Raw genomic sequence first — 18,120 nt, forward strand, 5'->3', positions numbered from 1 at the left:
AAAAAATTAAATAAATAAATAAACATGGAAAATTAAAAGGAAGCATTTATAAAACTCCCTCTACAACCTACTGAAAATGGCAGTGAGGGAATTAAGGAAGACGTAATCTCCAAAGACAAAAAAAAAAAAAAAAAAAAAAAAGCTGTCGAGGAGAAATCAGACAAGACTCTCCAACTGCATTTTGAAAGATGGAAAGCCAAAAGAAGAGGAGTAGCTGACTGAGCAGAGAGAAACCTAGTAACACCTAAACACCTAATAAAATCTAAGAGGAAGCCAAGAAGAAGCAAGATGTGTTGCTTCAAAAAAATTTTGAAAAGGTCAGTGATTGATGGTCACTGATATTTATGAAGATGAAGGGAATGGAGAGGGGCCAAAAACAAAAACTTTTCAAAATCTGCGTAAGTTACAGATCCTTCCCTATGCCTCACAGCTAGGTGAGTATCTCTCTCCTGCCCTAGTAAAAAGCAAGATATTTGCTCTCTAGAGATGCTGAACCAACATGATTCTGGACTCAGTGATAGCTGGGAGCTAGACAGAAATTGGATGAAGTGAAGTCCATCATTCTGAAGCGTAACACTTCCCCAAGTTTCATGGACTTAGCTTCTTAAGTATCCTTCCCTTAGCTCCATGAATGTTGACATTCAAGTTTATGCTCCCCATGGACGAGACTGGCAAGATCCTCTTAGAGAAAATGACCAGCCCCAAAAGAAAACTGACATGGTGATCACCAAACAAAATGCCTGGGTCCCACCTCATCCCTCTACAAGAAAGCCCACCAGTCAGTATGTCCTACAAAGGGCTTCCAATAAATGTTTTATTTCTTGACATCTCAATGTAAACAGGCAGCCAAAGATCTCCAGATGTATGAGGACATTCTCTAGTATGAAAGATAGATTTAAAAACCCAAAGCAACTACAAAAAAATGGGGAAAAAAAACATGGAGGAAAAAAAGAGGCAATCCAAGAGAAGAATCCTTCAAAAAACTCTTACCAATTAACAGTTATTGCATCCATAAAACAAGGTACAATAAAAAGGAGATAATAAGTGAACAAGAAAAATCTCTAAACATTACAAATATAAAAGTAGAAATATTTTTAAATGAATAAAAGATTTGGCAGGTAAAGTTGAGAAAGCCTTGCAGAAAGTAGTACAAAAACATAGTGATGAAATATAACAAAGTAAAATACCCACACCAAGCATATCATTATGAAATGTCCATATACTAGGGATATAGAGAAAATCCTAAATATGTCTAAAGAGAAAAACCGTTCACAATGGTGCTGGATTTCTTAACAGTAACACTAGAAGCTAAAAGAAAAGAGAAATGACTTCAAACTTCCAAGGAAAATAAGTTCTTTCTCCCTAGGATTTAAATACCTGGCCAAACTTTCATTTCAGTATGACATTAGAACAGAAGTATTGATAGATACGGGAAGTGTGGTAGACATTACTTATGTTCACCAGTATTTGTTTCTCCTTTCCTTCCTGGTACCTGGAACACTGTACTTCCCGGACCTCTCCAAGTTAGGTGGGGTCATGTGTTCTAATCAAGTAGGTATATGCAGAAGTAATGTGTCATTTCCTGGCCAAAGCCTTGAAGAGGGACCTATGAGCTCCATGTTTTCTGAAGAGGCCTCCCGTTGAAATAGTGGAGCCATAAGACTGAAGCATTTTGGATCACTGAATCACCACATGAAAGACAACTGCCCTGGAGGGTTGCCTGACCTCCAGCAGACTTGTCTGAGCCAGAAGAGACTTGATATATTAAACCATAAAGATGTGAGGCTTATTGTTGCTGTAGTGTAGTCTAGGCTAACCTAACACAAAACCTATCATAAATATTTCCAACTGCACCATTTCTCAAGAAGTTAATGACTATCTGATAGCCCAGCAATTCCACTCATGGGTCATATACCTAAAAGAAATGAGTGCATGTGTCCAACAAAAAGATGGAACGGGACTATTTATAGCAGCTGTATTTATAACATCCAGATACTTTAAATTCATACCACATACCACAGCAAAACACAAACAAAAGAACAAATTACTGGTATATGCAACAACATAAATGACTCTCCCAAGCATAATAAGGAGTAAAATTGAGCCAAATATAAGAGTACATACTTTTTGTTTATTTACGTAAAGTTCAACAACAGGCAGAACTAATTGATGGTGATAGAAGTTGCAATAGTGGTTACCTCACTGGAGGTGGTGTGATGGTGGAGGACATTGACTGGGAAGAGGCATGAGCGAGGTCTGTAGAGTACTGGAGATATTCAGTATCTTTATGGTGCTTATATGAATAAATATTCAAAAATTAAGCAGGCAGGACACAAGTTGAGTATACTCTACTATATGTTTGTTGTACCCTAACTGAAAAAAAAAATAATTAAGAAACTACTGGAGACTGTGATTCATCAAAATGAGGACATAAACCAAAAGTAGAAAATCATGGGATCCAGACATAGGAAATCCCCAGAGTACAGAGATGAAGGGAATTGCTAAGAAGATGGTCAGTCCCAGGATGGCAGCTGTACAGCAGGCTGGAGAGCAGTCAGCCATGACTGGAGCCAGCCAGAGCCAGAGGGATAAAAGATAGAAGCATCTAGAAAAAAGGAAAAAGAAAAAGAAATGGATAGATTATCTTAGTGTTTGATTCCATTTAAGGGAGTGTTAGTGTTCTATCAAAGAATTGGTGATAAATTAATGATAAACATATAAAAAAATAAGCAACAACAAAAAAAGATGCTATTCTTAATGAAGTTAGATAAAAATGCTACCATAGTACACTGTGTGGCTGAGCTATAATTTAGCAAAATATTGCTTTAGAATTGCATTGGGAGGCTAGGAAAAAGAAAGGAAGCTGGGAGGAGTGTGCAAAAACTGAGTATGCTAAGAAAGCCGAATTCTCTTCAGCTGCAGAAAACCAGTCGAATGCCTACATTTGAAAAAAAAAAAAAAAAAAGGAAATAGCCACATGCATATTATTTAGAAACACGAAAGTAAAGAAAATAAGCCCTTGCAAGTGTTTCATTCGACTTAAGATGGAGAAGCGTAGGCAGAGGACTGCTATTTTACATTGTACACCTTGTTGTATCATTGACTTCTAAAGCTACATGCATGAAATATTTCACCACCATGCTGAAGCAATTAGAAGACATTTCAGAAAACTCCGAGATCTAACATAAAATTAAATAACTTATTTCAAAGCACATTTTGATTCCAATTAATTTTTTAAAGACAGATTTATAGTACCTAGTAATTTTCATTGGTAGAGGAGCGGTTTGTGAGAGGTTGTAAAATCATGCTGTAATCCTTTCAGGGATCCAAAAAGCTGGGACGTCAAACTCTGTCAGCCCCAGGTGTTTGCTTCAAAGAAAATAGGAGTCCTGAGAAAAATACGTTCTATCAGCTTATCAGCTCTTTCACAGTTAATAGCAATGATAATACTTGACAGTGGTTTAGAATTTTTAGATGTAAGCACTTTGGGTCACTATTTTAAATCCTGGCTGTGCAATTTAAATGTGTTTTTTTAAAAAAAATCAGGTTCTGTTAAAGGGAGCATGGTCCCATTAAAACAAGGCAACCTGTGCCTAGCAGGGGCATGTCCTGCCACTTCTGCAGGGTTATTAGAGCCACCAATGTGGGGAAAAACAGGTAGTGTTGTGTACGTTAAGATGGCTAGGAGTAGCAAGTAGCCAAAAAAATTCAACTCAAAATGGGTTAAACCATAAAAAGGAAATATATTCAATCATCTAAAATGCTCAGAGGTAGAGATACCAGAGAAGTCCGCATCAGGATGCAACAAGGATGCAGTTCTCTTCTGTTATTTTGGGCTTTAAGAGACGTTGGTTTTAAGAGACTCTTGGTTTTAGGAGACATTCTGCCAGGACTAATGCTTCCTCTTTCACGCCTGCTGGGAAAGAGTGAGCCTCTTTGATAATTCCCACCAAAAGTCTCGAATCTGCTTGCACTGGGTAGGCTTGGGTCCCATGCTTACCATTGAACCAAACATTGGCCAGAAGATGAGATGCAAACAAGCACCAGGTTAGCTCAACCTCCCTGGACCCACACTGATGCTAAGTGGAGGAGGGGAAATGGATGGAGACCAACCATAAATGTCTCCAAAGATACTTAAAAAGGAAGAAAGCTCAGAATGTGTTGGCAGTTGTACATGGACTATCTTAAGATTATCGTGCAGCCCATATACTGTCACCTCCAAATTCTTATTTTTAAAATTTTTGTTGAAACTTGAGAGAAAGCCAACAAGAGCAGGATATATGCAAAAGCAAATGGGGACTTTTCCATGATAAGTCGTCCGCAGGGAAAGCATTTTTCTCCTACTAGAATAAAGACTAGGAAAAGGCAATTCTATGGTGATATAAAGGCTTTAGATTTTTTGACTAGATCTAGTGATCTCAGAACAATAGTTGAACCCTAAGAAAGTGCCTAAATCAGGGGTGCCTGGGTGGCTCAGTCGGTTGAGGGTCCAACTCTTGGTTTCTGGTCAGGTCATGATCTCACAGTTTGTGGGTATGAGCCCTCTATCAGGCTCTGTGTTGACTGCTTGAAGCCTGCTTGGGATTCTCTCTTCCTCTGTCTCTGTCTCTGTCTCTGTCTCTCTTTCTCTCTCTCACAGTAAATAAATAAACATTAAAAAGGTGGGGGTGCCTAGGTGGTACAGTCAGTTAAGTATATGACTCTTGATCTCGGCTCAGGTCATGATCTCACAGTTTGTGAGTTCAAGCCCCACATCTGGCTCTGTGCTGATGGCACAGAGCCTGCAGAGTCTGTCTCTCCTTCTCTCTGCCCCTTACCTGTTTGTGCTGTCTCTCCAAATAAATAAATATATAAATATATAAATAAATATATATAAATAAATATATAAATATATATATATATATATTTCCTGGGGGAAAATCATAGTATAGCAAGCTAAAATTGAAGAGTAGTTGTGGTACATCTGAAAGGACTTGTGCAAAACATCAAAATATGTAGGATTGGATTCTCCCAAGATTCCTAGATGGAGTTATTTATATTCAAAAAAGGATAATAATGTCCATCTTACATGGTGTTCATGAAGATTAAAACAGACTATTTGTTTTAAGTATGTTTGAGGAGTTAAGCATGAAGCAGTGAGGAGAATATGAATAACTGTTGAAGATTGAAAAAGCTACCAAAGTTCATAATTTAAGATCTTTCTCAATTTTTGACATAGCAGTAAGTCTGAGAAGTGTTACACTTAGCTGTAAGTAAAAGGCACTTAAAATGTAAAGATGTGTAATTGAGTGCAAAATTACACTACCTTTGACTCCTTTTATTACAACAGAGACAGGCCTGCATGTATGGATACTGACATGCTGTTTCACCATTGCACCTATTGGAGGTCCATTAAAATTGCAGCCCTAGTCCCAGGAGGGAATAAATTGCGTCTGTAATGCTGGCCTTGCAAACTCAAGTCAATGGGTGATGGAAAATGCCACTCAGTGGAAGAAAAAACACATAAGGATTCCATAATTTCAACAAATGTGAAAAAAACAGTATTCTGGTGTGCATATGTGTTCGAGAGAGATTGAGTGATCATTTTAAGATGTCTGAATTTTGTCCTTCTCATTCTGTTTGCATTCCTTTGGTCAATGTTTGTTGTAAATACTGTAGCTGAGTATTTGATCAGCATTCTTATTTAGGCTGGACTGCTGCCACAATAGAACCATAGTCCTCAATTTGCTCTACTATTAATCAGATTATTTATATTAATCATATGACCTTTTAGCTCATTGGCATTATGAATGCCAAACAATCTCGGGTGCCTGGGTGGCTCAGTCAGTTAGGTATTTCACTCATGATTTTGGCTCGGGTCATGATCTCACAGTTTGTGGGTTCAAGCCCCAAGTCTAGCTCTGTGCTGACAAGGTAGAACCTGCTTGGGATTCTCTCTCTTTCTCTCTCACAAATAAATAAACAGGTTTTTTTTGTTTTTTAAATTGCTAAACAACCTCAAATATGGTGGGAGTGAACAAGACTACTCTGTGAGCATGGATTGCATTCATCACTGGTCAGTACTTTACAGAACACTAGGTGTATTTTAGGTGAATTTTTAGTTAGATTTATTTATTTATTTATTTATTTATTTATTTATTTATTTATTTTTGAGAGAGACAGAGTATGAGCCAGGGAGGGGCAGAGAGAGGAGACACAGAATCTGAAGCAGGCTCCAGGCTCTGATGTGTCAGCACAGAGCCCAACGCAGGGCTGGAACCCATGAACTGCGAGATCATGACCGGAGCTGAAGTCAGATGCTCAACCGACTAAGTCACCCAGGTGCCTCATAGACTAATTTTTAAAAAGGAGAGAATAAAGTGTCAAATGAATATATTTCATGTTGCCTAATATCTCATTGTATTCTCTCTTAAATGGGTACTTAACAATCGTTTTGCAAAATATTCTCTAGATTAATAAATGCCCTAAAGCAAGTTTTAAGTATATTTGTAGCTATTACAAATATGAAGAATTTGTAACAGCAAGTTCATGAATTCTTGTGTATTAAGGTGGTAAAACTAATCACAAACTAAATTCAAGATGTATTTCCGGTGCTTCCGTGACATAGCAAATCTGACCCCAATCCCTCAATTCTCTGCAAAGTTCCTCGTCAGACAAATGTGACGGATGATATAAAAATGGCCAAAGTTTGTAAAGACATTACCGTCTAGCTTCATAATAATAATTATGATAGTAGATCCCATTAAACACTGATCAGGGACCAAGCCCTGTGCTAAGCATTTTGCAAAGCAAGTTTATTTACTCTTCAAAAACAGTAACATGAGCAGTATAATTTCTCCCATTTTACCATAAGAGGAGATTGCAGCTTGGAGAGGATAATTAACTAGCCCAAATATACAGGTGGTAGGGGGTGGAGCTATGGTTTGCCTCCAGGCAGTCTGAATTCAAAGTCCATACCCACAGCTACTCTACAATAGAGCTAAGACTGCCAACACTTTATGGGTTTTATTCTGGGCTTCCATCTTTTTCACTTGAAGGGTGTTTCTTTAAAACATGACAGTTTTTAACTTTTAAATACTTTTCCTGTTATTATGCCATATTATAGCTTTCTATTCAAAAGTGGAAAAGGTAGGGGCGCCTGGGTGGCTCAGTCGGTTAAGTGTCCAACTTCGGCTCAGGTCATGATCTCACAATCTGAGTTTGAGCCCCGCGTCGGGCTCTGTGCTGACAGATCAGAGCCTGGAGCCTGTCTCAGATTCCGTGTCTCCCTCTCTCTCTGCCCCTCCCCTGTTCATGCTCTGTCTCTCTCTGTCTCAAAATTAAATAAACGTTAAAAAAAATTTTTTTTTTTTTTTAAAAAGTGGAAAAGGTAGGGACACCTGGGTGGCTCAGTCGGTTAGTCTGACTTCAGCTCAGGTCATGATCTCGCGGTCCGTGAGTTCGAGCCCCACGGTCAGGCTCTGTGCTGACAGCTCAGAGCCTGGAGCCTGTTTTGGATTCTGTATCTCCCTCTCTCTCTGACCCTCCCCCATTCATGCTCTGTCTCTGTCTCAAAAATAAATAAACATTAAAAAAAAATTTAAAAAGTGGAAAAGGTAATAAATTGATTGTATAGATGGCTCTGACTTACGATGGTTTGACATAGAATTTCAACTTTTCAATGGTGTGAGACAATACAAATTCAGTGAACTTTGAATTTCAATCTTTTTCCAAGGTAGCGATATGTAGCCTGATACTGCCTTGTGATGCTGAGCAGGGTCAGTGAGCCACAGCTCCCAGGCAGCCACAGCATCAGGAGGGTGAACAACTGCTATACTTGCAACCATTCTGTTTTTCACTTTTAATACAGCATTCAATAACCTATACGAGATATTCAACACTTCATTATAGAATAGGCTCTGAGTTCATGCTTTTGCCCAACTGTAAGCTAATGTAAGTGCTCCGAGTATGTCTAAGGTAGGCTAGGCTAAGCGCTGATGTTTGGTAGTTGAGGTGAATTGAATGCCTTTTCACCTTATGACAGGTGTTTCAGGAAGTAAACAGCATCATTAGTTGAGGCAGATCTGAATTTCATTTTTATATCTATAAAAGGAAGACAATAAAATAGTGTTTTGGTCTACAGTGGAAGAAAGCATACGTGTGTGGGATAAATGCAATACATTTTGATGATATTATTTAAATCTCTTTAGATTCTCTTGAACTGAGTTTATAGCTCTGTGTTTCAGACCTTTACAGAAAAAGTTACCCAGATCAGGATGATGAATGTGTCTTCAATCCTCAATTACTAACCTGTTACTGCCTATCATGGGCTCTTTATGAGAATGGTATTTCTAAACTAAAGATAAAAAACTGCTTGATAATAATATTTTTTTAAGTTTATTTATTTTGAGAGAGACAGCGCAAGTGGGGGAGGGGCAGAGAGCAAGGAAGAGAGAGAGAATCCCAAGCAGGATCCGTGCTGCCAGTGCAGAGCCCGTTGTGGGACTCAAACTCACAATCCGTGAGCCCATAACCTGAGCTGAAACCAAGAGTCCAACACGTAACCAGCTGAGCTGTCCAGGCACCTCTTGATAATAATATTTTAATCAAATCCCACCTACTTCAGATATTTGGAAAATTGTTGTTAGTCGAGATGTGCAGAAAATTACCAGAATTATTCCTACATGATTATAAAAATTTATTCTATGACCCCTTCAAATCAACCCAACCCACTTTCTTCATGTTCCAACTTCAATGTTTCAAGATAAATATTTAGCAGTCGCCAATTTTTAAAAGCAAGAGGTGTTCATCACAGTTTTAATTGTCATAATTAAAAATATTGAAAAACAGAAAATAAACCAAAAGACAGAAAAAAATGCTATCAAATAATCACCCTTAAAAAAAAAAAAAAGTGCTCCTTGGCTGGTACTTGATTTCAGTGGTTCTTATGTTATAGAATCCTCCTGACAAGCATTTAGATCTGGATTTGTAAAGATTAGGCCATAAAGATGTTTCTGCTCTTCATTTACTTGGAATAGCAAAACCACTTCTGGCACATAATGTGTGCTGGTTTGAAACTGTTTTGTTGCTTTTTTTTTTTTTTTTTTAAATATGAGTTATTTAGACAGAACACAGTAAATAAAAGCACTACATCTTTGTATAGCTAGGTCAATTTGAGGAATTATGTAGGGCTAGCAGCAACAAAATGTTCAAGTATTCACTAGTTTCATAATTTCAGTAACTTAGTAAAAAAAAATCTGTTCCTATTAATTATTTGTGGTGTTTGGGGAATAAATATGCTGATCATTCTTTTGCAACTCTAGCATATATGCAACAGGACCCTTTTTAAGATTGGGACCCTATGAGGTACTAAAGCAAGCATTCACTTCTCTCACGCTTGAGGTCACAAGTTTTTGCAAGTCAAAAAGGTTGAGCATGCCAAAAACATCATGCCGCACACTACCAAATAAAAGAACACTGTTATTCTTACAAGGAAAGGTTTGACAAGACAGGAAATAGGCAGGGTAAGAGAAGTTTACTTAATACTGAGACTTATTTAACCATCGTGAAGCCAAAATACAATGACAGTTAAAAAAAATAAACAAATAGTTGTTACACAAAACAAAACCCCAGGATACATGGTCTCTAGTGGAACTGATTATTAGATTTTTAGCAAGTACAGGAAGCGGATAACCCCAGAGAACCCTCGCAAAATTTCTAGACATCTTCCCTGTTTACTTTGGTCACATACCTTTCCCTCAGATAATGTAGATTAAAACAGTTTTAATTGGTGGGTTGAAATTTGAACAAGAAAAAAAAATCAGTCTTAAAATGCTGCAAAAGAACTTCATTAAAGGGAATCATTTTAAAAGTTGCGTTCTCCTAAAAATGAAGAGGGAGGAGGAAGAAAAAAGAAAATGGAAGATAGGAAAAATCTAGCTGTTCATTACAATTTTCCATTTTTTGTTTAAACACAGCAGGAGGGCAAAGCTGCTGGCTTTGCTTCATCCTTGCAAATGCCAGGAGGGATTATGCAAACCCCACAACCACCCAAATCTTATTTAAAGTTATAATCATTGTTCTCATTTAATGACTTTTGCCTGCTTTCACTCAAATATTGCTGCATCTTGTTTTCTGCCAGTTTGGACCCACTGGGAGTTGTCAATTCATAATTGCAGATAAACCTTTAAAACAAAAAAAAAAAAAAAAAAAGAAATACTACTTTCACAAAAAAAGCAAACATCAAGTGACATCTAGTGGATGTCTGCATATTATTTTCTAAGGCCTCTGAGTAGCAATATATTCAACAATATGTTGTCTTAACATTGCTTACAGTTTTTGTTTCTCAGGTAAAGCCTCTGTCTTTTCCTAAGACAGAAAGACAAGTTATTAAATAGGAAAGTTGCCATTTTCTCTTTTTTCTCATGGTTTTCTCAAAGAAAAAATAATTCTTTTCATTAGTATGTGAATAACAATTCTCAAGATAAAACATCATGGACATAACTCGTCTACAGACCATAAGCGTGCAAAAAAAGTCATGGTATATCCAACATTGGACAAGTATTTGGGCAATTATCCACTTTGCAGATGGTTCTTAAGATGACATTTCAAGTCCCCAATTCCCCTGTTTATCTATAATCTTAAAGAACCTTATTAACTTAACAAATCTATATTTAGTTCAACTATGATCCCCATTTCTCTTAAAAAAAATTTTTTAGGGGCGCCTGGGTGGCTCAGTCGGTTGGACATCCAACTTCAGCTCAGGTCACGATCTCGCGGTCCGTGAGTTCGAGCCCCGCGTCGGGCTCTGGGCTGATGGCTCAGAGCCTGGAGCCTGCTTCCAATTCTGTGTCTCCCTCTCTCTCTGCCCCTCCCCTGTTCATGCTCTGTCTCTCTCTGTCTCAAAAATAAATAAACGTTAAAAAAAAAAATTAAAAAAAAAAATTTTTTTTTTAATGTTTATTTACTTTTGAGAGAAAAACAGAGTGTGAGAAGGCCGGGGTGGGGGGGGGGGGCGGGCAGAGAGAGACACACACAGAATCCGAAAGCAGCCTCCAGGCTCTGAGCTGTAAGCACAGAGCTGGACGCGGGGCTCGAACCCATGAGCCTTGAGATCATGACCTGAGCCCATGCTTAACTGACTGAGCCACCCAGGCACCCCCCCCCAACCCTTTTTTTTTTTTTTTTCCTTTAAGAATGCTGCAGGAGAATTGTGCAGGTATCTAGGTGCACTGTCCTTAGATGGGTAATTTTTTCTTGTTCATCACAAATTATTAAAGAACAGTGACTTAGCCAGCGCTACACAGGGAGCAGTTGAAAACTTAACTGGGATTGGGATTGCCTAACAACTCCTCCCTAGTGATGTCAGGTGTCTGAAAGGGTCGTGGAGAATAAATGCTTCGCATTCGTTGTCTAAAGACTGCATTTGTTAAAGAGACAGAAAGGGAAATGATTGAGGAATTAAAAGATGGTGTTTAAATTTAGTATTTTCTTTCCTTTCAAGGAAAGGAAACTTGGAATACGCAACTGTAACCCAAAAGCCAGCTGTCTGGCTGTCCCGAAGATTTCCAGTCTTTTAGAGTCACTTTTCATTTTAATAATAAAACACACTCACCCACACCCACACCCACAGAGTCCTGCATGAAGGCCTCCTCTGACTTCCTGTAGAAAATCTAGCATCCCCTCCATCCCTTCCAGTCCTCCAATCATTTCAAGAATTCTTGAGAGCCCTGCTCATTCTTAACCTCATCTCTGCATCAAACCTCATATTGCTGTCTCGTTCTTTACCTACTGTGGCCCAGATGCAAACTTTTCCGTATTTTGTGCTCCCCCAAAGCACCCACCAACACTAAAGCGGTGTGTGCAGTCAACTTTAATGAAGTTTGGGTAAGAGGAGGGAAGCTGCGGCCCTACAGATGGCTCAACAAACAGATTAAAGTAATCGGTGCAGTGATACAATGTCTGGGGTTTGTTTCAAAATAATTCATTAGGGTTGGGGATGGGGGTTATAGAAGAAACAAAATCAGCTATGAATTGATCATTGTTGAAGGGGGGTGAGGAGTACCTGGGGTTCATGCATTTTACTTATGCATATGATTGAAATTTGCATAATATATATTTAAAGGAGCAAGTTCCTAGGCAATCTCTGATGCAAGAAGTTTCTTACCAGCTCTGGTCCCTTCTTCAGTTAGCCTTCTGCATGAGCTTCAATGCCTCTCACTTCTCAAGCTGCCCAAGCAAGCCTTGAGCTCTGGGACCCACTCTAACACCTAGGGAGCCCATCAGAATGATGCTGACTCCTGAAAACTTAAGAAACCAGTTTTCACCCCAAGAGGAATTCTGCTCAGGTTTTACAAAATACCCAGCTCAGGTAAAAGTGACACAACTGGCATTGTGCCTGGAGTATACAGCGTTTCGAAAGGTTAGTTCTCTTCCTTCTACGATTTATATTCTAATCGGAGTTCTCACAACTGATTCTAACAAAAGTTGACACAGATAATTATGTCAGGACAAAGCAGTTTAAAAGATGATACTCGGTGCCTACAAATAAGTTTTGGAAAGAAAGCACAAGGAAAATGTGGCAAATGGGTAATTATATTTGGCTTCTAACCAAAAGATGTTCAGTGTATACATTGTGTCACATAGAAATAAAACTATCTTTAGAAATAAACACTGTCAGGGGTGCCTAAGTGGTTCAGTCATTAAGGGTCTGACTTCAGCTCAGATCATGATCTCATGGCTCATGGGTTTGAACCCCAAGTCAGGTTCTGTGTGGACAGCTCAGAGCCTGGAAACTGGTTTGGATTCTGTGTTTAAGTCACGTCTCACTCCGCCTCCCCCGCTCAGGCTGTCTGTCTGTCTGTCTCTCTCTCTCAAAAATAAATAAACATTAAAAAAATGAAAAAAAAAAAAAGAAATAAACACTATATTTCTATTACTCAGCCATACTGCAGTAGCCAAGGGCTAGGCAGCTATGCCTGAGTCTCATCAGGGATGCACTGGAAGCCTGAGAGGTCTAAACATACCTTCCTCTCCCCAATACCATTAACTTGGTGGGAGGGGAGGGAGGCACATTGGCATGGAGCCCACGTGGTTAACCAGCTTCTCTCTTACCTTAATCAGCATCAACTGGGTCCTTTCACTTAATTTTGTCTGCTTTAGCCTAGAAAATGCAGGCTTTGCTTAGTGCAGCTCTGAAGTCACCTGAGATTAATGTTCAAACCCCCAAAAGGTGTGCTTATAAAGAGAGGACGTGAAGTTATGTAAGGAAAAAGAGTTTGCACTTCACAATGCATGTGCAGGAAGAATAAGAGAATTCACTCCGGGTGATGACGCTAATGATACAAAGTGGAAACTGTTGTGCCCAAAAGAGAGGAAAGGGGTTCAGAAATTTGAGGATGGGGAGGGAGAAGTAGCTGTGGCTTCTGCAGCCACTTGCCAAATGCCTTTGAGCAAGGGACTCGGAAAAGTGAACGTGTTAGCATTGGCATGTGCCATTGTCCCCAAACACATGTGAGACAATGTCAGCACTTACTTCTGGCACTAAATTGAAAAAAACACTTCCTCTCTTGCTGCCAGCACCATTTTTTCTTGCACTCACCCCTGGAGTTTGTCAGTTTCCATTCCAAGGAGACCCGACAATGATTCCAGGGAGACTGGCTAACATATTCCAGTGAAATTGCTGGCGGACAGCGTGAGACGGGCATGGGGATAAGTTTAGGCTGAAATGAATTAGGAAACATTTTTAAGTTACCCTTTGAAGTTTTTATTGCCTTATCATCAAACAACGTCTCTTCTTTTGCTGTATATTGATTTTTCTGAGTATGAAAAAGTGTTTCATCTCTTCTATGATAATCAAACACAGTCTCAGTTCAACGGGCACCCTCTTTTTTTTTTCTGAACCGTGTTATTCCACATATCATGGAATTATCCCACACTCTCCCCTCTACAGGACCTTCAGACAGCATTAGTCTTCTTCTAATATGATTTTTCCTATCATTCCCAACAATATAACTTTTCCATGCCAAACATAGCTGCAGGGGATTATATCATTATTTGCCTTTGTTCTAGTCAAAGTAAATTTTATGGGAGCTTCCTGTCGTGGGTGCTGAGCTATGCTACTATTTGTATGCTACTATTGCCTGCCTCTCTAAGATGGCAGAAAAAAAAATCCATGTCAACTAAAATTTAAGCCATTATATTGCCTTGGGTGGCTCAGTCGGTTAGGCATCTGACTTCAGCTCAGGTCGTGATCTCACAGTTTGTGGGTTCAAGCCTCGGGTTGGGCTCTGTGCTGACAGCTCGGAGCCTGGAGCCTGGTTCGGATTCTGTGTCTCCCTCTCTCTCTGCTCTTCCCCCACTCTCTCTCTCTGTCTCTCTCTGTCTCTCAAAAATAAAATAAAACATTAAAAAATAAATAAGTAAATAAATAAAAAAATAAAAATTAAGCCATTATAAATCCCATGGGGGTTTCAAACTGGAACACACTTGGGATTTTATTTCCCTCTAAGTATAATGCCCTTTCTAATACTCAGAGTGAACGGACTTGCCGAAGACTATTTTGTCACAATACTTCCCCCCAGCCCCTGGCACGTTGACGAAAAGTTTATTACTTTCCCACACACTTGTATATATATATATTGGTTTAGTGTTCACACCTGAGGGGAAAGTTGGCTTAACTCTTTCCTAGGTGGAGAAGGGGTATTAGATCCCAAGTCAGGAACCCTGGAGTCTACTCCTACAACTGCCAGTTTGGTTGGTTTCGTGACCCCAAGCACATGATAGCCTCCCTCAGTCTCAGTAGTTCATTTGTGATCTAACAATGTCTCTAGTCTCAGCAAGTTTCATTCTCAACTTTGTTTTTATAGTTTCTTAGTGCCGTTTTTCTCCATCCTTTGTTGTCCTCTGTGTTTATTGCCTGGCTATTCTGGCAATGGCCTCTTAACCTCATTGTCACAGACATTAAATTAATATCAATCTTCCTGAGGTTCAGCTCTGGGGTTGTTACTCTTTGACTCAACTCTTCCACAGCTGGCCATTGCTTCCCTGGCATTTAGGACCCCCCAGAGCAGACTAGCAACCTCCCATTCCAGAACAGTCACCAGCAATTCCTACCAGTCCTTTGTACTCCACTCTGTTTGCATTTAGGTTTTGCCATTTTACTGAATGTGCCTTGTGCCTCTTTGTATTTTCAAAGCATATCACATATTGCACTGATTTCTGTATTCATCTTACTTCCTTTACTAGATGTTAACTTCCTGAGGATAATCACTACAATTTATTGGCCAAATATTCTTTGCTATGGACTGTGAGATACTTTACATCCATGATTTTTAGATTTTCTAATAATGTAAGGTGGATATTATTATCTTTATGTTTCAGATTTTGAAGACAGAGACTCAAAAGTGGTTAAATAATGTCAAGGTCACACAGCTAGCATGTGACAGCTCATGTCTAGAAAGTATCATCTAGAAAAACACTAAATTGAATGAACCATGATGCTCACACTTGCCCAGCACATGGATGGTAGGCAAATACTGTATACACATGAATTAATGAGTGAATGATGGTGATTTTGTACCTTAAATACAGCCCCTTCACTTTAGATAACTGCCACCAGGTGGCAGTAGTTTGACACAGCCATACAGTCTGGTCTCAAAATTCACTAAATACAATAGGAGAGCCCAAAGGGACCCTGCGGATTATCTAATGACTCTCCTTACTTTATGCTAAAAAAAAATTGACCAGCTATAGGTCACTTTATTTGCTCAAGATAATTTGGTTAGCAAAACAGCAGAACTTAAACTCGAGTTTAAAATTCCCAAAGCTAGTGCTTTTCTATTATACTAACTTGTATGTTTTTTCTTCAAAATTTGTAATTTATAGTCATAATATTCCCACATACTTTCAACATTAAAAATATTCATTAAAATAGTAAATATAACCAAAATTAAACAAAGATATTTTTATCATAAAATTTTAAGATTTTTTCTTAAGGAAATACTATAGTTTCCATGTTTAAAAATGTTAAAATACAAATAATGCAAAAAGGGAACAATTACTAGCAATCCCAACAGCCAGAGATAATCATTATTTCGGTACTTTTCTACCAGAGGTTTTTAACTCATCTGTAAAATCCATTGTTGAAAACTAGGAGTGAACCGAGACATAATTTAGTAACTTGTTAATCTTTAATTTTCTCTAATATCTTACTTTCATAAAAAGTTATTACATGTTTTCCTTAGGAGACGTCTTGGATCCTTTTAAAATTCTCCCAACTTAACCATGTTTAGTTGCTCATAAAGGGAGACCATTTTTAATTTCTTTCTCTCTTTTTCCTTATCCTTCAGTGAGAATTACAGTTTCATTTATGTTTCCTTTTTCTCATTCTCTTTTCAGTAAGGAAAAGAAAAAGCACTGTCAAAACAGTGTCTATAATCCATCTCCAAATAGAGAGGTGTCTTCAGCAAAAGTGATTTTATTTTCACTTTTGAGAAATGATTTCTCTTCTCTCTTCTTAGAATGATGATACTAGAGGGTATTTCTCAGCTAAAAGGATTGGGTCAGTTACATAAAATAGTATATTTTACACTAATGAGCAGAGTTAAGGTGGCTTTAAATGCCTGATCAAAGATTCCACTATTGTCTTTATTAGAATGATTACATGCCAGGGTGCCTGGGTGGCTCAGTGGGTTAAGCAACCGGCTTTGGCTCAGGTCATGATCTCTTGGTTCTTGGGATTGAGCCCTGCATCAGGTTCTGCACTGACAGTGTGGAGCCTGCTTGGGATTCTCCCTCTCTCCCTCTGTCTCTGTCTCCACCTTCCACTTCTGCTTGCTCTCTCTCAAAATAAACTTAAAAAAAAAAGAATGATTACATGCCTCTTAGCATGGGTTTTGCATGTAAGCTCTTTCTATATTTAAGGATGCTCTGAATCTATAAATATTACTACTAATATTATCATTGAACATTGGCCCATGGCTTCTATCATTCTCTGTAATCTGCGGTTCACATGATCGACAGTCTATTACTGCTACTTTAAGGGCATGCGGTAGAGGTTATCAATAGAGACAAGAAGTTGGGGAGCAGAGTGAAGTATAAACTATTAGTACTCTCCTAACAGGGATCACTATTGGAGTTGAAGATGTGGGGAAAAGTAGAGAAATGAGAAATAGAGCCAAGAGTGACTTGGTTAAAGTGAATGGTTAAAGCAAGATGCTTCCGGAAGCTCTACTGAGAATGCTCTAAATAACAACTTGGACTCACTACTCATGTAACTAAGCCAACATATCTGAGGTCCACTAACCTCAAACTCTGATATATACACTTTACAAAACTCCAGGTTATGTTAGCCCTCTAGCCTTCCATCATTCCTCCATTGATAAGATGGAAAATGAACATGAGTTAATAATCATTTGGTATCTCCTTCTGGGTGGGATGAAGAGGGTCCTGTAGCAGGAAGTACTGTGTAGGGAAGGTGCTCTGAAATCCAAATCTTGGGCCTTCTCCCTATCCACCGAAGCCATTTGCTTAAGTACTAGCTTGTGGCTTCCATTGCAACTGGCCACCATGGTAATTTAACTAACGGAGCATCAGATGTTTATAGGAGTCTCTCTGATTATTTCTCTTCTGATGTATAAAGTACCAAGGACAGGAGTGGATAGTGGGCATCATTAGTGAGTGAGAAAGACCTGTCAAGGAAGAAGAAAACTACCTGGTCTCTGCCTGAGAAGTTACTAAACTGATAGTATGGTAATTATTAGTCAACTTGTAGTTAATCTAAAAATCACAAGGTGCAGTCCTACATGTGAAAATGATGCTTCTCTTTGGCCACCAGTAAAAACCTTCGGTTTCCTTTCTGCTGGGAGGGGAAGAACTGGCCCTTATAAATGGACCCTTTTGTTTTCCTTTTCCTACCAACTAAATCCACGTGGTTGGGATAAAACCAAACTGATAATGAGCTCAAGAACCAGCACAGTGCTTTTTTTCAGACCACCATTCGGGTGTTCTATGTTGTAGTTATTCATTATACTGTACACTTTTGTTTTATACACTTTTCTAAACGTTATATTTCACATAAAACAAAGTAAAAATGGTATAAAATACACGAACTCTGCATATATAACACAGAATATTTGTCTC

Source organism: Panthera tigris, chromosome B3, assembly GCF_018350195.1.
Source record: "Panthera tigris isolate Pti1 chromosome B3, P.tigris_Pti1_mat1.1, whole genome shotgun sequence".
In the NCBI taxonomy this organism is placed as follows: Eukaryota; Metazoa; Chordata; class Mammalia; order Carnivora; family Felidae; genus Panthera; species Panthera tigris.